General features: G+C 45.4%; 1 pseudogene; it reads right to left on the bottom strand.

Annotated features, from left to right (window-relative positions):
* Positions 1 to 442: 442 nt before the first annotated feature.
* LOC147975192 (uncharacterized) lies at positions 443 to 2,077 on the bottom strand (annotated as a pseudogene).
* Between the last annotated feature and the right edge of the window lie 20,098 nt (positions 2,078 to 22,175).

The following is a 22,175-nucleotide window of genomic DNA, read 5'->3' as shown; positions in this document are numbered from 1 at the left end:
TAGTTCTGAACACTTTTCACAAGATGAAGCTCTTGATCTTATAGTAAAACTGTTCTGAACACTTTTCACAAGATGAAGCTCTTGATCTTACAGTAAAACTGTTCTGAACACTTTTCACAAGAGGAAGCTTGGTTTTTTTTGATCTACACTTTTAAAGTTCAAGACACTCTTGTAAATTAAATAAATCAAATGGTGTATAAATGGTGTATAAATCCTCTTGGAAACTTTAGGTATGTTTGCAATTGGACAAATGGTGTATAAATCCAAATAAATCAAATAAATTCAAATAATCCAAATACGTCTATCCTTTCTTTCCCTATCCTTTCTCATTGAACACATGACACAATACATACACATGACACAAGCCATACACATGACACATCAAATACTCCTATCCTTTCTTTTCTTTTTCCCTTTCCCTTTCTTTTTGAGCTTTCTCTATCTACTCATTTCCTTGTTTTATAATGGCCATCGTATCAGTAATTAGCTCAGGACTGTAGTATACACCGGTTATTTCTTCTCCCCCATTTTGTAGACGGTCCTTGTGTAGATGTGGCAGCTTATAGTTGTTTCCTCCTTGATCTTTCATCACTTCCACCATGACTGCTTGCAACGTCATAAAGCTTTTGAACAGCTTATGGGGATCATAGTTCTCAAACTCCTCCTCTACACCATGTACCAGTTCCTGTATATTCATAGGCGCTCTGCAGTCGGTTAGGGATTGGAGGGAGCAGTGGAAACAAAGATCCAGAACATTGAGCTCAGGGCTGTTTGGTGGTTGTTGCAATAATCGAATATCCAGATCTGTCTGTGCCACGGCTTCTAGAAAACCAGCATCATTAGGGAGGACATGCGGTGTTGCATTATCTTGTTGAATAAAGATCATTGTGTCCTTGTCACCGTCCGACCATTTGTCTTGAATGGCAGGGATTACTTTATTGATCAAGTAATCTCTGCACACAGGTCTAGTAACTTTGACCGGCTTCAACTCTATTGTCCCCCTATCTCTGTTCTGGCTTGTTCGTTGTGCCTCGGTCTGTACCACGAATGGCCAAATGCCAAGTTTCCCATCAAATATCATCTCCCCATCATCATTGTAGCGAGGTTTGGCTACAGCTGTTAGAAACATTACCTTCCCAATGCTATGAGTATTGTGCACAGTTCGGTTTGGTTCTTCTTCTCCAGGCGGTACGTAGTAGCTACTCTTCACTCGGGTCATGTCATACCATTTCTCGTCGATGTGGACCATATTTGTCATTGGCTTGAAACTGGGCCAAGGACTTGATATCCATCTTTCATCCATCATGGATAGGCAGAACTTTAGTCTTGCTATCTTGTTCTGTGGCTTGAGGGTGGGTTTGATGGTGCTTGTGATGCGTTTCAGCTCTTGCAATTGAAATCTATCATGTAGGGTTGATCGGGGCACACCTAAACACCTTGCTAGAGACCGGATTGTTCTTATTTTGTTCAAGGGGATTGTGGCTGTTCTCGACAGATCTAGTTCTTTTCTCTTCCTACCACTTTTGTTCTTGCTTGAAACATCAACTTCTTGGCCTGCTGCAAGTTGTCATTTGGCTAGATTCCATATTCTTGTAACTGTTCGCAGGTGAACATTCAGCATAGTCGAAATGAGCACCTTGTCATACACGTGAACCTGTCCATCTCTAAGCTCGATTACTCGCAGAGCAAAGTAAACAACATGTCTCTCCTTGTCTGTCAAGTCCTTCCCTCTTTGATTGCCATGTGCATCAGCTTCTTTCACTTTTGCATCTTCTTGTGCATCTTGAGCTTCTTCCAATTCTGCATCTTCTTGTGCCTCTTAAGCTTCTTCCAATTCTGCATCTTCTTGTGCCTCTTGAGCTTCTTCCTCTTCAGGAAACCAATTCAATTCAATGTCTCCATCCTCATCTTCCGGCATCAAGTTCAAATCAATAGCGTCACCTTGTTGAGCTTGTTCTTCTTCTTGAGCTTCGTTCTCCTCTTCCGGCATCAAGTTCAAATCAATAGCGTCACCCTGCTGAGCTTGTTCTTCTTCTTGAGCTTCGTCCTCCTCTTCCGGCATCAAATTCAAATCCATAGTTGTGTGCTCCTGTCTGATCTCATAACAAGAGTATACAAAAGATGAATGGTGAGCATATAATCATAACAAGAAAACCATGAAGAATCCTAGACAAAAAGCAAATAAACCAAGAAAGGGAAAAGTAGATATTAAAAGTACTCCTTGTTCATAAGCAACTACAGGTCCTAGAAAACTAGAACCTGGCATGGCTACATAAGGGCATTTCCACTATTCATTTGATGGAAATAACCTTAAGCAAATGTTGAACTATTGGTTATTTCCACTGTTCATATGATGCGAAAAAAATTACAGCCAGTGGATGCTTGAGTCAAGGCAAGAAATTTAGTTAACTTAAGGCAAGAAATTCAGTTAACTTAATCTGAATAATTCAGAGATATGTTCATTCAGAGAATTGTTTAGATATGTTCATTCAGAGAATTTGTTGGTACTCTTTGCTTGTGTTGAATAACAAGAAGATTTTTCCCTATTGGATGATCTACACACTGAATGCATCAATTTAGAGTAAGATGAACCTGACATTAACATTTGGTGTTTATTTTGAACCTGACAATGAACCTGACATTAACTAAACAACAATAATTCAGTAGTTTTCTCAAATTTGGTGGAGTACTGCTCACTGAAAACAGTGGAGTATTCACTCAAATTTAGCATCTCCTATTCACTGCAAACTGATCTACTCCAGTACTCCATCTTGACAAATTACAGTGCTGATTTTGGAGTAAACTAGACACTGAATTTGACAAACAGTGGAGTATTATTCTACACAGTGGAGTATTCACTCAATTTTTTTCTGGCCTGCCCGGTGCTGCTTTCCTTTTCTTTTTTTGTTTGAGATGTAGTGACTAAAGGACTAGTTTGAGCTGACTGTTGTCTGAAGTATTTCACGAGTTAGCTTTCTCATCATTCAGGTGTAAAACGATGGACCTCTGATCTGAAGAAATAAGATAATCTGCTCTGTGTTGCAAGTTGCTGTCATGCCGCCGGTGTCATTAGTTCGCTGTCATCTGAGAAATATGTGTCCTCCATGAAGCCAAGGTTCAGCCCTATGTTTTCCTCCCGGCTGCTCGAAGCTCACTTTCAGAGCTGCGTCGACGAACTGCCATACGAGCCGTCACACCCGGTTCATCCTCCGGCTGTTGCCGGCCGCAAAGTACAGGTGAAGGCACAGGCATGCCCTTATTGTTCACCTCCAATTCACTAAATCTTGTCCAATTTTTTCTACTCAGTCTATAACATTCAGTTTGATTTAGTCTTGTCCAGTTAACTGAAGAACATGTTTATCCAGACTAACAACATTTAGTTAACTTCTTTGACATTGGAGTTGAACACATTCAGTTAACTTTTTTGCAACATTTCTGCAGAGTAGATGATCAATTGTGTTTCAAATTAATGAACAAGCGCAATGTACAGAAATTGGAGCTCAGGTTCTTCTTCTCACCGGCAGAAGAACGAGCAGGGGAGCTCCGGGCGGCAGCACGAGCAGGCCCGTCGGGGAAGAGCAGCAACTTGCAGACGAGCAGCAGAAGAAGCTCGAGGTTGAGGAGGAGCTTGAGTCCCAGGCCCGCCTGGAGCTCCAGGTCCAGGCACTCGAGACCCAGGCGCGCGCAGGTCCTGTGCGGCGCCGGCGCAGGCCCTGGGCGGCGGGAGGGATAGCAGCGCAGCCCTGGGCGGCGGGAGGGGATCGCGACGCAGCCCTAGGAGGCGGGAGGGATCACGGCTGGAGAGGATGGCGGCGGAGCAGCGCCCTTCAGTAGTGGAGCCGCCGCCCGTCGAGGTGGTCACCGCGGAGGAGCAGGTGGACGGCGCGGTGCAGCTCGCCTCCGTGCGGGCGACACAGCTCGCCTCGGGCGGCGCAGCTGGGCAGGGGCGGCGGTGGTTCACAGCGGCGGCGCAGGCCCTGGCCGTCGTCACATGCTCGGCCTTATGGTGGGTGCCGACGGTGGCGCGGGCGACCATGGTGTGCGTCGGCGATGAAGAAAGGAGGAAGAAGCAGCGGGGTCTGATTAGCAAGAGATTTGAAGCTAGAAGGGGTTTTCTGCAAAATTGTAAATGAACTAAGCAGTGGACAACTATTCCCGGACGGAGGGAGTATTAAACAGGAGCAAAAAGCAAGGAATAAAAATAAAATTGGGTTGCCTCCCAACAAGCGCTATCGTTTAACGCCCCTAGCTAGGCATAACAAGCAAGAATAGATCTAGGTATTGCCATCTTTGGTAGGCAATCCATAAGTGGATCTCATGATAGATTCATATGGTAATTTTATTTTATTTCTAGGGAAGTGTTCCATGCCCTTTTTTAATGGAAATTGGAATCTAATATTCCCTTCCTTCATATCAATAATTGCACCAACCGTTCTAAGGAAAGGTCTACCAAGAATAATGGGGCAAGAAGGATTGCAATCTATATCAAGAACGGTAAAATCTACGGGCACATAATTCCTATTTGCAACAATAAGAACATCATTAATTCTTCCCATAGGTTTCTTAATAGTGGAATCCGCAAGATGCAAGTTTAGAGAGCAATCATCAAAATTACGGAAATCTAACAAATCACACAAAGTTTTGGGAATAGTAGAGACACTAGCACCCAAATCACACAAAGCATAAAACTCATAACCTTTAATTTTAATTTTAATAGTAGGTTCCCACTCATCATAAAGTTTTTTAGGGATAGAAACTTCCAATTCAAGTTTTTCCTCATAAGATTGCATCAAGGCATCAATGATATGTTTAGTAAACGCTTTATTTTGACTATAAGCGTGAGGAGAATTTAGCACGGATTGCAACAAGGAAATACAATCAATTAAAGAGCAATTTTCATAATTAAATTCCTTGAAATCCAATATAGTGGGTTTAGCAACATCTAAGGTTTTAATTTCTTCAATCCCACTTTTATCAAATTTAGCATCAAGATCAACAAATTCCAAATTCTTAGAACGCCTTCTAGGTGAAGGTGGATCATATTCAGTCCCATCATTATCAAGATTCATATTGCAAAACAAAGATTTAATAGGGGACACATCAATAACTTTTAGATCTTCATCATTATTTTCAAAGGAACTAGAAGAACATGCTTTTATAAAGGCATCTTTCTTAGCATGCATCCTAGCGGTTCTTTCTTTGCACTCGTCAATGGAAATTCTCATGGCTTTGAGAGACTCATTGATATCATGCTTAGGTAGAATAGATCTAAGTTTCAAAGAATCAACATCAAGAGCAATTCTATCAACGTTCCTAGCCAAATCATCAATCTTAAGCAATTTTTCTTCAATCAAAGCATTAAAATTCTTTTGCGAAGTAATAAATTCTTTAATATTAGATTCAAAATTAGAGGGCATCTTATTATAATTTCCATAAGAATTGTTGTAGGAATTACCATAATTTTAGAGGGATTACTAGGATAAGGCCTAGGATTGAAATTTCCTCTATACGCGTTGTTACCAAAATTGTTCCTACCAACAAAATTCACATCCATAGATTCATTATTATTCTCAATCAAAGTAGACAAGGGCACATCATTAGGATCAGAAGAAACACTCTTATTAGCAAATAATTTTATAAGTTCATCCATCTTTCCACTCAAAACATTAATTTCTTCTATCGCATGCACCTTTTTATTAGTAGATCTTTCAGTATGCCATTGAGAATAATTAACCATAATATTATCTAGGAGTTTAGTAGCTTCTCCTAAAGTGATTTCCATAAAAGTGCCTCCCGCGGCCGAATCTAAAAGATTTCTAGAAGCAAAATTCAATCCGGCATAAAAAAATTGTATAATCATCCACAAATTTAAACCATGAGTAGGGCAATTACGTATCATTAATTTCATTCTCTCCCAAGCTTGTGCAACATGTTCATGATCAAGTTGCTTAAAATTCATAATATCGTTTCTAAGAGAGATGATCTTAGCGGGAGGAAAATACTTAGAGATAAAAGCATCTTTGCACTTGTTCCATGAATCAATACTATATTTAGGCAAAGATGAAAACCAAGCTTTAGCACGATCTCTAAGTGAAGAAGGAAATAGCTTCAATTTAACAATATCATTATCAACATCTTTCTTCTTTTGCATGTCACACAAATCAACGAAGCTATTAAGATGGGTAGCGGCATCTTCACTCGGAAGGCCGGAGAACGGATCTTTCAAGACAAGATTCAGCAAAGCAGTATTAATTTCACAAGATTCAGCATCGGTAAGAGGAGCAATCAGAGTGCTAAGGAAATCATTATTGTTGGTATTGGTGAAGTCACACAATTTAGTATTATCTTGAGCCATTGCGACAAGCAAGCAATCCAACACACGAGCAAACAAAAAGCAGACGGGCAAAAGAGGCAAATAGAGAAAGAGAGAGAGAGGGCGAATAAAACAGCAAGCATGAATTGGGGGGAGAGGAAAACGAGAGGCAAATGGCAAATAATGTAATGCGGGAGATAGGGATTGTGATGGGTCTTGGTATGTTGACTTTTGCGCAGACTCCCCGGCAACGGCGCCAGAAATTCTTCTTGCTACCTCTTGAGCACTGCGTTGGATTTCCCCGAAGAGGAGAGGATGATGCAGCAAAGTAGCGTAAGTATTTCCCTCAGTTTTTGAGAATCAAGGTATCAATCCAGTAGGAGGCTACATACGAGTCCCTCGTACCTACACAAAAACAATAGCTCAACGCAACCAACGCGCTTAGGGGTTGTCAATCCCTTCACGGTCACTTACGAAAGTGAGATCTGATAAAGATGATAAATAATATTTTTGGTATTTTTGTGTAACGCCCTCGATGCGGCTATAGCTCCCACGTGTCGAAGCACGACTTAGAGGCATAACCGCATTGAAAGCAATGCCGCATGTGAGCTAATCTTCGCAAACAACCCATGTAATACAATAGGGGAAAAGATACATAGTTGGCTTACAATCGCCACTTCACACAATTACATGAATAAAGCATTACAACATCCAAAACAATCAAGGTCCGACTACGGAACCAAAATAAAAGAAGACTACCTCAAATGCTACACAGATCCCCAATCGTCCCGACTGGGCTCCACTACTGATCAACTAGAACGAAATAACACAAGGACAAGATCTTCATCGAGCTCCTCCTTGAGCTTGGGTGCGTCATCCGCACGGACTCCTCGGCACCAGCAAGCTGGTTTTGGAAGTATCTGTGAGTCATGGGGACTCAGCAATCTCACACCCTCGCGATCAAGACTATTTAAGCTTATGGGTAAGGCAAAGGTATGAGGTGGAGCTGCAGCAAACGACTAGCATATATGGTGGCTAACATACGCAAATGAGAGCGAGAAGAGAAGGCAAAGCACGATCGAGAAACTATGATCAAGAAGTGATCCTAGAACAACCTACGTCAAGCATAACTCAAACACCGTGTTCACTTCCCGGACTCCGCCGGAAAGAGACCATCACGGTTACACACGCGGTTGATGTATTTTAAATAAGGTCAACTTCAGGTTTTCTACAACCGGACATTAACAAATTCCCATCTGACCATAACCGCCGGCACGGCTTTCGAAAGTTCAAATCCCTGCAGGGGTGTCCCAACTTAGCCCATCACAAGCTCTCACGGTCAACGAAGGATATACCTTCTCCCAAGACATTCCGATCAGACTCGGCATCCCGGTTCTACAAGACAACTTCGACAAGTCAAAACAAATCCAGCAACACCGCCCGAATGTGCCGACAAATCCCGATAGGAGCTACACATATCTCGTTCTCAGGGCACACTCATATGAGCAATCCGTACAACTAAAACCAAACCTCGAGTTTCCCCGAGGGGGCGCTGCACAGGGCTCTAGTTTGGACCAACACTCAGAGGAGCACTGGCCAGGGGGGTTTAAATAAAGATGACCCTTGAGTCCGCGGAACCCAAGGGAAAGAAAAGGCTAGGTGGCGAATGGTAAAACCAATGTTGGGCATTGCTGGAGGAGTTTTATTCAAGGCGATTTGTCAAGGGGTTCCCATTATTACCCAACCGCGTAAGGAACGCAAAACCTGGGAACATAACACCGATATGACGGAAACTAGGGCGGAAAGAGTGGAACAAAACACTAGGCAAAAGGCCGAGCCTTCCACCCGTTACCAAGTATATAGATGGGCATTAATTAAATAAGATATATTGTGATATCCCAACAAGTAAACATGTTCCAACAAGGGACAACATATCCATGTTCCAACAAGGAACAAACTTCAATCTTCACCTGCAACTAACAACGCTATAAGAGGGGCTGAGCAAAGCGGTAACATAGCCAAACAACGGTTTGCTAGTACAAGGTGGGTTAGAGGCTTGGCTCAACAATATGGGAGGCATGATAAGCAAGTGGTAGGTATCGCAGCATCGTCATAGCAAAAGAGCGAGCAACTAGCAAGCAAAGATAGAAGTGATTTCGAGTGTATGATCATCTTGCCTGAAATCCCGCAAGGAAGAAGAACGAGTCCATGAAGAAGACAAATGGACGTAGTCGAGCGGGTCCTCACAATCACGACATTACCGGAACCAACCCGAAGAAGCAACACCGGAAAGAAGCAAACAACATAGTAAACAACCACCACATAAACATGGCATTATGCACAACCAAGTATGATGCATGTCCAGTTTAAATATGCAAGGCATGGCAAGGGGCACAAACAAAACTACAAGTTAAGTGGAGCTCAATATGCAACGAGTTGCATATTGACGGAACACCACATCAATTATTTAGTTCTCTCTCGTTCAAGTACACAACAATATTAAATGTTGTTAAACATGGCAAGAGGGTGAAGCAAAGTAAAACTACCTATCTAGTCAAGTTTAAATGAGGCCGGAAGCAACGAACAACAATTCCGGAAAATCCTCATATGCATAATTTAAGGTTTGGTACTGTTCTGCCCTAAACATTATTTTAGAGTTGTTAAACATGCAAGATGAGTGCACCATGTTAAAGTAGGCAAAATTCTACCCCATTTACATATAAAGTTTATTAGATTTCGAGCTACGGCCGATTAGTTATGAATTAAATCATTTTAACAAGGTAATAGGCAAAATATGTGCAAACATCATTTTAACCATTTTAAACATGGATGAAAGTTGGATATTATGAATCTACACAAAATTCTAACCAAGTTTCATATATAAAACATTTTAATCCGATGCACATTTGTGAAGTTATTAAATACATGAAGAACAGGGACTTTTGTGTAAAACAGTCATCTCTGGAAATTAGACAAATTCACAGCGGGAAAAAAAAGACACCTCGGGCCGAATCTGTTGGCCCAACAACAGGAAAAAAACAGAGGGGCTTCGGCGGGGTGGCCTCACCATGGGCTCAGCCCGGTCAGTGGAACAGGCCGGCAGATCTGGTGGCCCACGACGACGGCAAAACAGAGGAGGGCGCTGGGCCTCGAACGCGAAGAGGAAGCACGGGAGCGATGCGGTCAACGGGTGCGGCGAGGCGCTCGTCTCCCTCGCGTGAACGAAGCAGGCGGGAGCGACGCAGGGACTTGGCGCAAGGAGGCCCGACAGCGGGCACCCGAGGTGGATCCGACGGGGTCTAGCTGTGGAGGTGCTATGTGGCTCGGCGCGGCGGTTCTAGGGATTTGGCGGCGATCCAGGATGGTGCGGCGGCGGATCTGGGCAGTCGAGGCGTGGCAGCGCTGCAGTTCGCGAGGCAGGCGCACGGGCGGAGCTGGAGGCCATGGCGGCGGCGACCGGAGCACCAACGGCGGCGAGGACGAAGCAGGGGAGTCCCGAGGTCGCAGGTGATCCGGGCGGTGCAGGGGCTTGCGGCTCGGCGCGGGGCTCACCCATCCATGGCGGCGGCGTCCTGGTGGCTTCCTGTAGAGAGAGGCGAGAGGGAGTAGATTGTGAGGAGTGAGGACGAGGAAGAAGAGAAAGGAGGGAGCACGGGGAGCAGGGAGAGGGCAACGGCCTAGCGGTGGCGCTGGTCTCCTGCGGCGCATGGGGAAGCCGATGCACGGAGCTTGGTGGCGAGGACGATGCAGGGGGTGCGCGCGAAGGTGCTCGTGTTCCATTCGGGATCGTGCCGAGGAGGGAGAGGAGGCACGGAGGCAGATCGGGAGGAGGGAGTGGCTGGTTGGTGGGTGGAGGAAAAACAAGGAGGGGGATCCCGAGGTGGATCTGGTCTGGCGGCGGGGTGGAGGGATGTTAGGGAGTTGGTCTAGGGTTTGTCCAAATAGACATGTGGGTGGACTATTTATATAGGGAAAGGAGAGAGTTTGGACCTTCTGATCGAAAACACACGGACAAGAATAAATAGTCTAGGGAGTCCAATAAATAAAACGATGATATTTTGTAGATGTTTGGGGATGTTCCGGACCCAACGGTAACGACTGTCCGGGTCGGGTTCGGGACAATTTTCGGACGCGCGCGAGAGGTTTATTGGAACTTGTGGGTTGTGCAGAAGGGCTCGAGCTGAGAGAAGAGAAGAGAGAGAGGCCCGGCGACTGTTTTCGGAGACCGAAAACGTCCGACGATTTGACCGACTATATTGCCGCTATAGTTTAACGGTTGGGGTATCAAACGAACTCCGAATGCGACGAAAATTGATAGGCGGTCTATCTACGCTATAATAAGACCACACGCCAACTTTCAACCCGATCCGAGAACATTTTCTGGCCACTTATAAAATAATATTTCGGACATGCCGCGGGCACGTGCAAGTGTGTGTGGGCTCAGAACGGGCAACGGACGAAACGAGGAGAACCCGGACGAATGCAAGTTTTAAAACATGATGATGCAATGCACATGATGACATGATAAGATGCACACGCAAGCAAATGACAAGGCAACAGCAGCGAATAATTGGAGGACACCTGGCACAACGGTCTCGGGGCGTCACAACACTCCACCACTACGAGAGGATCTCGTCCCGAGATCTAGAATGGCACCGGAGGGACAACAAAAGATAAAGAGAAGAGGTAAAACTAAGTTGCTCCTTTGACAAACGAGTGAAACCAAGAAACCTTGAAAAGTTGAACAAATTGAAAGAAAGAATACAACGGAGATGAACGAAGTTGAAAACACCCCGTTAGAAAAGAGGAACAAGGAAGAACAATTTCTTATAGCACTCCGGTTGAAAAGAGATACAAGACTTGATAGGATGAAATGGATTTGAGCAAAGGGGCACAACACTCCGGTTAAATGGATAAGCACGACAAGAACATGATCTTCACACTTCGAGATGATGATTGAAAAGAGCAACATCACAATGCTTCCGGAACAAAAGAATAGAAGATTGATAATTGAAATAGGAGAATGGAGAAGGAAATGCCAACTTCTGCCACAAAAGAGCTTGAAAAGGCATCTTTAGGAGAAGGGTCAAACGGAGTTGTTGGAACACCAACAACGAAAAGAATAAGCTTGATGTGGGCTTATGGAAGACATCCCAAAATTATGAGGTGAAATTCTGCCACTAACGAAACAATAGATTGGCTTGATATCAAGAAGGAGACGAGAGACTAATTCACCGGGAGGATAAAATAAGAAGTTGGATTATTTAAGAGCACCATAATAGCAACAATCCTTAGGGAAGGCTTTAGGTGAAATATAACCCAAGATAACTCCAATGATGAGATTGATGGATTTAACTATTTCACTCTTAACAACATGTGAGTTATGAAACATAAACTCAAATCATCAAGAATGACATAATACCACCTCCACTGATACGAAAGAAAGAATTTGCACTCCGGAATGCGAGATGAAGAATGCTTGAGCTCCTTTGAAAAGAATCTCGATGAACACTTCGAGAAGGAATAATTTCTTGATGAAACAACATGTAGCGCCTTCGTGAAGAACTCCGGTAACAAAAGGATGAACACACGAAAGGAAAGAGAAGTTGAAAACACAAGGTGAAACCTTGCGATTGATTTAGATGGATCTCCGTGATGATATAATTACGAGAGCTTGGAACTCTTGGAGAAAAGATAAAGCCTCTCGAACCGAGAATGTGATATGATGAACCTCCGGAATAAGGAATTAGATCACTTGGATGAATCAAGAATAAGAATTATGTTAAGCTCCTCCTTCACCAATTAAATTGCTGGCGAGCAAACGGATTGCATACAACTTATTCTCTTTGAAAAAGGATCAATAGAGATATAGCTCAAAATTGAGAAGGTCTTCAATGATCCACCGGTAGGATTGAAAAGAACGAAAGAGTTGATATGATAAACGAATGACGAGAAGTCCTGAACGAACCACCGTAAGAATTGAAAAAAGAACGAATAAAACATAAAGAAACACCGGGAAGAATTAGCAAATACACGAAGATGCTTGAGAGGATTTAGGTACATGAGAACGAAGAGATCACGAGCCGATTAAAGATCACTTGAACGAAGCACCGGTAAAATTTGGAGAATGATAGCTGAAAGCTGAGAATGAATAAATCTTAGATGATGGGCTCTGGATGAACAAACTGAAAAGGCTCCTGAATTGCTTCGGATGGATAAAAATAATTCTCACAATCAAACAATTATGAGAGGATGACCTCGAATTAGAACCACGATTCTCTGAGAGAACGGATAAGATATGGAGGTAAAACTCTTCTTCGGTCTTCAAATGACGACGAGAAACACCACCAAGAATTATTGAGGCACACCGGAATGAAGAATGGAAAAGTTGAGCCAACGATGAAAAGAATTTGAAAGATCTTGGAGAAAAGCATTTGACTGATGAAAAATTCATTCTTACGTCAAACTTGGAAAAGAATTTGAGAGTAACGCCGGGAAAAGAGAAGAGTCAGGTAAGATCCTGGGAAAAGACCTGTGGGTTAGGGCCCACTCAAAAGATACACCGTTTAACGATTGGAAGGAGAGATTGCACCTGTTGAATTAAATGGCTTGAATACAATAGGACCTCGAAAGATCTTCAACGAATGCAGAGTGGAAAACACGAATCTTCGAGATATCTTGAGCACTCCGGAATAATTGAATAGCGAGAAGTGGATGAATATGAGGAGCACCGGCAAGAGAAAGTATTTGAAACGAGGAAAGAATATGATCAAAAAAGTTTGAATTGGTTCCACCGGAGAAGAAAAGAATGAAGAATGACGAACTTGAGGTTCCGTTAGGATCTTCATGAGAATTACCGGATAAGGACATTGACAGAAAAGAATGGAGAGACTTCACATCAATAAGATGGATACTCGATAAAGAAATCCGAGTCATTAAAGAACCAAGGGTGGGAGGGTGGGAAAACAAAGGCACCTTGGGAAAGATGAAACAAACACCATTGAGAAGAACTGATAATTGATCTTGCGGATGTTGAAATGACCGGATCCACTTGAAGATAAACACGCCGGTGAAAAGGATTGACAAGACAATCTTGATGTTCAAGAAGGATTGGTATCCACATCGGAGTATGAGAACACCATTTGGGGAAGGTATGGAATCAACACTTGACATTGAAGCAACTCGAATACCACAACTCAAAAACAAAACAAAGGATTGGCTTGCAGAATAAGCCGAAACAAACATATGATAGAGATTTCGTCCGAAGTTTTCATGGTGGGGCCTACACGGGCTCGATCGTACAGCACCATCATGTACAAGGCAGTGCACATGACATACGAAGCGTCCCCGAGTCGGCATAGCCAAGGACTCTTTAAGACACAACGAGACCACTGTAAAACCGACCGTGAATAGGCGGACCACTAGACGTCGAACCCCAATTTCATATCATACATCTGTCGGAAAGATATCCTAAGAGCTACTTGAATTCCCACTTATAAAATCCCGAAACTTTCCCAGTTATGCAATCAGGTGTTGGGGATACAGGGGAAGCATAATATCTCACCCAAAACTAACAATTCCTACATCCAGCTGTATCCATCCTTCAACACATAACCAAGAAACCTTCGGAAATCATCTACCTCAACCTTCGAAAAGCATCCGTTATACGAGTTATGGCAATACTCCCGAACTCCCGCCCCAGTACTGGGTGGCATCGAGGTTATCTCACCAACAACTGCATAAAAGAGATTTTCGATGTCGGCGAACTAAACTCAGGTATTCCAGAACTGCAACGATAAAATTGTGACAACAACACCTCGGAGCTCAACTCCCCGGGACACTGCCACAACCCCTAAATGACAGGAGGCACCAAGAACAATGTTCTAGTCACAAATCGATCGGAACGATTCCAAGATACCCGCGTGATCCTAAAAAAAAATTAGTGAAATTTGAGAAGAGAAGAGTCAAAACTCTACTTCAGGATGCCTTACCAGAGCGATGAGGGGACTGGGGAGTAAAAAGAATTCCTAAACTCTCCGATATATAATTCCTAAATGACTCAAAACATTTTTCTAGACTCAACTCGTCCGCTAATTCGATCAAGCAGTGGGGCTCCTAAGGTCGGGGAAGGCTCTGATACCAACTTGTAACGCCCTCGATGCGGCTATAGCTCCCATGTGTCGAAGCACGACTTAGAGGCATAACCGCATTGAAAGCAATGTCGCAAGTGAGGTAATCTTCGCAAACAACCCATGTAATACAATAGGGGAAAAGATACATAGTTGGCTTACAATCGCCACTTCACACAATTACATGAATAAAGCATTACAACATCCAAAACAATCAAGGTCCGACTACGGAACCAAAATAAAAGAAGACTACCTCAAATGCTACACAGATCCCCGATCGTCCCGACTAGGCTCCACTACTGATCAACTAGAACGAAATAACACAAGGACAAGATCTTCATCGAGCTCCTCCTTGAGCTTGGTTGCGTCATCCGCACGGACTCCTCGGCACCTGCAAGCTGGTTTTGGAAGTATCTGTGAGTCACGGGGACTCAGCAATCTCACACCCTCGCGATCAAGACTATTTAAGCTTATGGGTAAGGCAAAGGTATGAGGTGGAGCTGCAGCAAACGACTAGCATATATGGTGGCTAACATACGCAAATGAGAGCGAGAAGAGAAGACAAAGCACGATCGAGAAACTATGATCAAGAAGTGATCCTAGAACAACCTACGTCAAGCATAACTCCAACACCGTGTTCACTTCCCGGACTCCGCCGAAAAGAGACCATCACGGTTACACACGCGGTTGATGTATTTTAAATAAGGTCAACTTCAAGTTTTCTACAACCGGACATTAACAAATTCCCATCTGCCCATAACCGCGGGCACGGCTTTCGAAAGTTCAAATCCCTGCAGGGGTGTCCCAACTTAGCCCATCACAAGCTCTCACGGTCAACGAAGGATATACCTTCTCCCAAGACATTCCGATCAGACTCGGCATCCCGGTTCTACAAGACAACTTCGACAAGTTAAAACAAATCCAGCAACACCGCCCGAATGTGCCGACAAATCCCGATAGGAGCTGCACATATCTCGTTCTCATGGCACACTCATATGAGCAATCCGTATAACTAAAACCAAACCTCGAGTTTCCCCGAGGGGGCGCTACACAGGGCTCTAGTTTGGACCAACACTCAGAGGAGCACTGGCCCAGGGGGGTTTTAAATAAAGATGACCCTTGAGTCTGCGGAACCCAAGGGAAAGAAAAGGCTAGGTGGCGAATGGTAAAACCAATGTTGGGCATTGCTGGAGGAGTTTTATTCAAGGCGATTTGTCAAGGGGTTCCCATTATTACCCAACCGCGTAAGGAACGCAAAATCCGGGAACATAACACCGATATGACAGAAACTAGGGCGGCAAGAGTGGAACAAAACACTAGGCAAAAGGCCGAGCCTTCCACCATTTACCAAGTATATAGATGCATTAATTAAATAAGATATATTGTGATATCCCAACAAGTAAACATGTTCCAACAAGGGACAACATCTCCATGTTCCAACAAGGAACAAACTTCAATCTTCACCTGCAACTAACAACGCTATAAGAGGGGCTGAGCAAAGCGGTAACATAGCCAAACAACGGTTTGCTAGGACAAGGTGGGTTAGAGGCTTTGCTCAACAATATGGGAGGCATGATAAGCAAGTGGTAGGTATCGCAGCATAGGCATAGCAAAAGAGCGAGCAACTAGCAAGCAAAGATAGAAGTGATTTAGAGGGTATGATCATCTTGCCTGAAATCCCGCAAGGAAGAAGAACGAGTCCATGAAGAAGACAAACGGACGTAGTCGAACGGGTCCTCACAATCACGACGTTACCGGAACCAACCCGAAGAAGCAACACCGGAAAGAAGCAAACAACATAGTAAACAACCACCACATAAACATGGCATTATGCACAACCAAGTATGATGTATGTTCGGTTTAAATATGCACGGCATGGCAAGGGGCACAAACAAAACTACAAGTTAAGTGGATCTCAATATGCAACGAGTTGCATATTGACGGAACACCACATCAATTATTTAGTTCTCTCTCGTTCAAGTACACAACAATATTAAATGTTGTTAAACATGGCAAGAGGGTGAAGCAAAGTAAAACTACCTATCTAGTCAAGTTTAAATGAGGCCGGAAGCAACGAACAACAATTCCGGAAAATCCTCATATGCATAATTTAAGGTTTGGTACTGTTCTGCCCTAAACATTATTTTAGAGTTGTTAAACATGCAAGATGAGTGCACCATGTTAAAGTAGGCAAAATTCTACCCCATTTACATATAAAGTTTATTAGATTTCGAGCTACGGCCGATTAGTTATGAATTAAATCATTTTAACAAGGTAATAGGCAAAATATGTGCAAACATCATTTTAACCATTTTAAACATGGATGAAAGTTGGATATTATGAATCTACACAAAATTCTAACCAAGTTTCATATATAAAACATTTTAATCCGATGCACATTTGTGAAGTTATTAAATACATGAAGAACAGGGACTTTTGTGTAAAACAGTCATCTCTGGAAATTAGACAAATTCACAGCGGGAAAAAAAAGACACCTCGGGCCGAATCTGTTGGCCCAACAACAGGAAAAAAACAGAGGGGCTTCGGCGGGGTGGCCTCACCATGGGCTCAGCCCGGTCAGTGGAACAGGCCGGCAGATCTGGTGGCCCACGACGACGGCAAAACAGAGGAGGGCGCTGGGCCTCGAACGCGAAGAGGAAGCAGGGGAGCGATGCGATCAACGGGTGCGGCGAGGCGCTCGTCTCCCTCGCGTGAACGAAGCAGGCGGGAGCGACGTAGGGACTTGGCGCAAGGAGGCCCGGCAGCAGGCACCCGAGGTGGATCCGGCGGGGTCTAGCTGTGGAGGTGCTAGGTGGCTCGGCGCGGCGGTTCCTGGGACTTGGCGGGGCTCCAGGATGGTGCGGCGGAGGATCCGGGTAGTCGAGGCGTGGCGGCGCTGCAGTTCGCGAGGCAGGTGCACGGGCGGAGCTGGAGGCCATGGCGGCGGCGACCGGAGCACCAACGGCGGCGAGGATGAAGCAGGGGAGTCCCGAGGTCGCAGGTGATCCGGGCGGTGCAGGGGCTTGCGGCTCGGCGCGGGGCTCACCCATCCATGGCGGCGGCGTCCTGGTGGCTTCCTGTAGAGAGAGGTGAGAGGGAGTAGATGGTGAGGAGTGAGGACGGGGAAGAAGAGAAAGGAGGGAGCACGGGGAGCAGGGAGAGGGCAACGGCCTGGCGGTGGCGCTGGTCTCCTACGGCGCACGGGGAAGCCGATGCACGGAGCTTGGTGGCGAGGACGATGCAGGGGGTGCGCGCGAAGGTGCTCGTGTTCCATTCGGGATCGTGCCAAGGAGGGAGAGGAGGCACGGAGGCAGATCGGGAGGAGGGAGTGGCTGGTTGGTGGGTGGAGGAAAAACAAGGAGGGGAATCCCGAGGTGGATCTGGTCTGGCGGCGGGGTGGAGGGATTTTAGGGAGTTGGTCTAGGGTTTGTCCAAATAGACATGTGGGTGGACTATTTATATAGGGAAAGGAGAGAGTTTGGACCTTCTGATCGAAAACACATGGACGAGAATAAATAGTCTAGGGAGTCCAATAAATAAAACGATGATATTTTGTAGATGTTTGGGGATGTTCCGGACCCAGCGGTAACGACTGTCTGGGTCGGGTTCGGGACAATTTTCGGACGCGCGCGAGAGGTTTATTGGAACTTGTGGGTTGTGCAGAAGGGCTCAGCTGAGAGAAGAGAAGAGAGAGAGGCCCGGCGACTATTTCCGGAGACCGAAAACGTCCGACGATTTGACCGACTATATTGCCGCTATAGTTTAACGGTTGGGCTATCAAACGAACTCCGAATGCGACGAAAATTGACAGGCGGTCTATCTACACTATAATAAGACCACACGCCAACTTTCAACCCAATCTGAGAACATTTTCCGGCCACTTATAAAATAATATTTCGGACATGCCGCGGGCGCGTGCAAGTGTGTGTGGGCTCAGAACGGGCAACGGACGAAACGAGGAGAACCCGGACGAATGCAAGTTTTAAAACATGATGATGCAATGCGCATGATGACATGATAAGATACACACGCAAGCAAATGACAAGGCAACAGCAGCGAATAACTGGAGGACACCTGGCACAACGGTCTCGGGGCATCACATTTTGGTATAGATATGCAAAGTAAAAATTAAAGGCAAAGTAAAAGCAAAGCAAGAATAAAGTGATGGAGATTGATATAATGAGAAAGAGACCCGGGGGCCATAGGTTTCACTAGTGGCTTCTCTCAAGAGCATAAGTATTCTACGGTGGGTGAACAAATTACTGTTGAGCAATTGACAGAATTGAGCATAGTTATGAGAATATCTAGGTATGATCATGTATATAGGCATCACGTCCGAGACAAGTAGACCGACTCCTGCCTGCATCTACTACTATTACTCCACTCATCGACCGCTATCCAGCATGCATCTAGAGTATTAAGTTAAAAACAGAGTAACGCCTTAAGCAAGATGACATGATGTAGAGGGATAGTTTCATGCACTATGATAAAAAAACCCATCTTGTTATCCTTGATGGCAACAATACAATATGTGCCTTGCTGCCCCTTCTGTCACTGGGAAAGGACACCGCAAGATCGAACCCAAAGCTAAGCACTTCTCCCATGGCAAGAACAACCAATCTAGTAGGCCAAACCAAACTGATAATTCGAAGAGACTTGCAAAGATAACCAATCATACATAAAAGAATTCAGAGAAGATTCAAATATTATTCATAGATAGACTGGATCATAAACTCACAATTCATCGGTCTCAACAAACACACCGCAAAAAGAAGATTACATCGAATAGGTCTCCACAAGAGAGGGGGAGAACATTGTATTGAGATCTAAAAAGAGAGAAGAAGTCATCTAGCTACTAACTATGGACCCGTAGGTATGAACTACTCACACTTCATCAGAGGGGCTTGGATGATGATGTAGAAGCCCTCCGTGATCGATGCCCCCTCCGACGGAGCTCCGGAACAGGCCCCGAGATTGGATCTCGTGGATACAGAAAGTTGCGGCGGTGGAATTAGGTTTTTGGCTCCGTACCTGATCGTTTGGGGGTACGTAGGTATATATAGGAGGAAGGAGTACGTCAGTGGAGCTTCGAGGGGCCCACGAGGCAGGGGGCACGCCCTAGGGGGGCGCGCCCTCCACCCTCGTTACCGCCTCGTGGCTTTCTTGACGGAGGGTCCAAGTCTCCTGGGTCTTATCTGATGAGAAAATCGCGTTCCCGAAGGTTTCATTCCGTTTGGACTCCGTTTGATATTCTGTTTCTCCGAAACACTGAAATTGGCAAAAACAGCAATTCTAGGCTGGGCCTCCGGTTAATAGGTTAGTCCCAAAAATAATATAAAAGTGGGAAATAAAGCCCAATATAGTCCAAAACAGTAGGTAATATAGCATGGAGCAATCAAAAATTATAGATACGTTGGAGACGTATCACATCCCGCAAGCTGCGGCACTACTTTCAAGAGTGCTCGATCAAGGTAGCTTCAGAAGTACCACTCAATGATATTATAAACAACCGGGACGCCACCGTCCGGATTGCCAAATGGGCTATTGAGCTCTTAAATAACGTACAAGCCACGCCGAGCAATTAAATCTTAGGTGTTGGCTGACTTCGTCGCCGAATGGACAGAGGCCGAACTCCCTAAAGAGTACGGCATGTATTCCAACTGGGTGATGCACTTCGATGGCTCTAGAATTCTAGCCGGACTTGGGGCTGGCGTCGTCCTGACATCCCCCATAGGAGATACAGTCCATTACGTGCTCCAAATACTATATACGGACTCTAATAACGCAGCCGAATACGAGGCCTTATTGCATGGTCTTCGGATGGCTGTCTCTATGGGCATACAACACCTTGAGGTGCGCAGGGATTCAAACCTTGCAATATCCCAAATAAATGGAGATTTTGATGCTAAAGATCCGAAGATGGCGGCTTACCGCAACGCTATACTCAAAATATCAGCTCGATTTGAGGGGCTTGAGTTTCATCACGTGGCCCAAGAGAGCAATCAGGCAGCAGACATCCTTGCTCGCATGGGGGCTAAGCGTGACCCCGTCCAACTGAACACATTCGTGGAAAAGCTCTTCAAGCCATCCGTGGTATGGCAGGACGAGAGCAGCAATGTCAGTCCAGATCCGATCATACCCCCAGATGCCGAACATAATCCCGATATCATCGGGGACTCGGCCACCGAACCAACACCATTGGCCCATGCAATCATGGCAATAATCTCTCCATGGACCAAACCCTTCCTGGCCTACCTCAATAAGCGAGAGCTCCCCGAGAACCAGAATGAGGCTTGATGCATCGTCCGACGCTTGAAAGCCTATAAGGTTCATGAAGGAGAGCTCTACAAGAAAAGTACTACCGGAGTCCTTCAAAGGTGTATCTTCGAAGAAGAGGGGCGGCAGCTCTTGGCCGAAATCCATGCCGGTCTCGGCGGTCATCATGCCGTAGCTCGGGCCCTTGTAAGTAAGGCCTTCCGAACAGGATTTTTCTGGCCTACGGCCCGAGCAGATGTGCAAGACCTTGTGCAGCGTTGTGTAGGATGCCAGCTTTTCGCCAACCAAATCCATATGCCGCCTACCACCCTACAAACAATCCCCATTACTTGGCCCTTTGCGGTCTGGGGGCTTGACATGGTCGGACCCCTTAAAGGGGGAAGCCACAAGAAAAAATTATGTTGGTCATGGTGGATAAATTCACTAAATGGATAGAGGTCAAGCCGGTTAAAACGGCCGTAGCCGGACCAGAGATAGATTTCATATCCGGTGTCGTACACCGTTATGGTGTCCCACACAGCATCATCACTGATAACGGCTCTAACTTCACAACCGACGAAGTAAAAACCTGGTGCGCTAATCTGGGCATCAAGCTCGATTACGCCTCCGTCTATCATCCTCAAACAAACGGTCAAGTTGAATGGGCTAATGGCCTGATAATGAGTGGCATTAAACCCAGACTAGTGCGATCCTTAGAGCAACTCTAGCAGACCACGCATCCTGCCCCGACCCATAAAATAACCGCCAAAATGCGGGTCGGGGCGGAAAAACCAGCCCGATCAGATCCCACATCCCGCCCCGGCCCGGAAAAAAATTTAGGGGGCGCGGAAAAATCCCGAGCCCAACCCGGGAAAACGCGGGTTTCCCCCTCGTGGCTGCAGTGCCCTGCATATAAGCAGAAGCGGTTGGTGGGGGACATTTCATCCCGCGCTTTCTCCCACCAACCACCTCTCCTCTCCCCCCCCTCGCGCCGCCGCTGGCCGCCACCCAAGATTCCGGCGAAAGCAGCCGGCAGGAGCACGTCGGAAGGCCGCCACGCGCATGAGGCCTCCCATCCCTTCCCCCCTGCGTTGGCGGGCCACCGGATTTGCAGATCTGCGGCACTTCATCATGGGCCACCGGATTTGGCTTTTCCGGCCGCCGGTTGCTGCCCCAAGCGATGGAGTGGTTGGGGAGCCTGCAGAGGACATGAGTGTTCCTGCAGTTTTCCTTCAGCTAGATCTTCTCGCAGTTCAAAACAGGGATATGATCTTACTACTGTTGCTAGACACTGAATGGGGATGCGATGCAATCTCTCTTATGTATGCTCCTACTTCTTCTGAATTTATTCTCAGGCTGAAGGTTCGTCCTTTCTTTTTCCAAGGAGATTGACCAACAACTGTTTTGCATCAATTCCTGAATGAAAAAACTTTATGCCTTTTCATCTTTCCATTTAAGTCTCTATATCTATATCCCAT

The sequence above is a fragment of the Triticum urartu genome, chromosome 4A (assembly GCF_056163025.1).
Source record: "Triticum urartu cultivar PI428250 chromosome 4A, HENAU_Tu73, whole genome shotgun sequence".
Taxonomy (NCBI): domain Eukaryota; kingdom Viridiplantae; phylum Streptophyta; class Magnoliopsida; order Poales; family Poaceae; genus Triticum; species Triticum urartu.
Note: the sequence above shows the minus strand (reverse complement) of the source record. Positions and strands in the feature narration are given on the sequence as shown.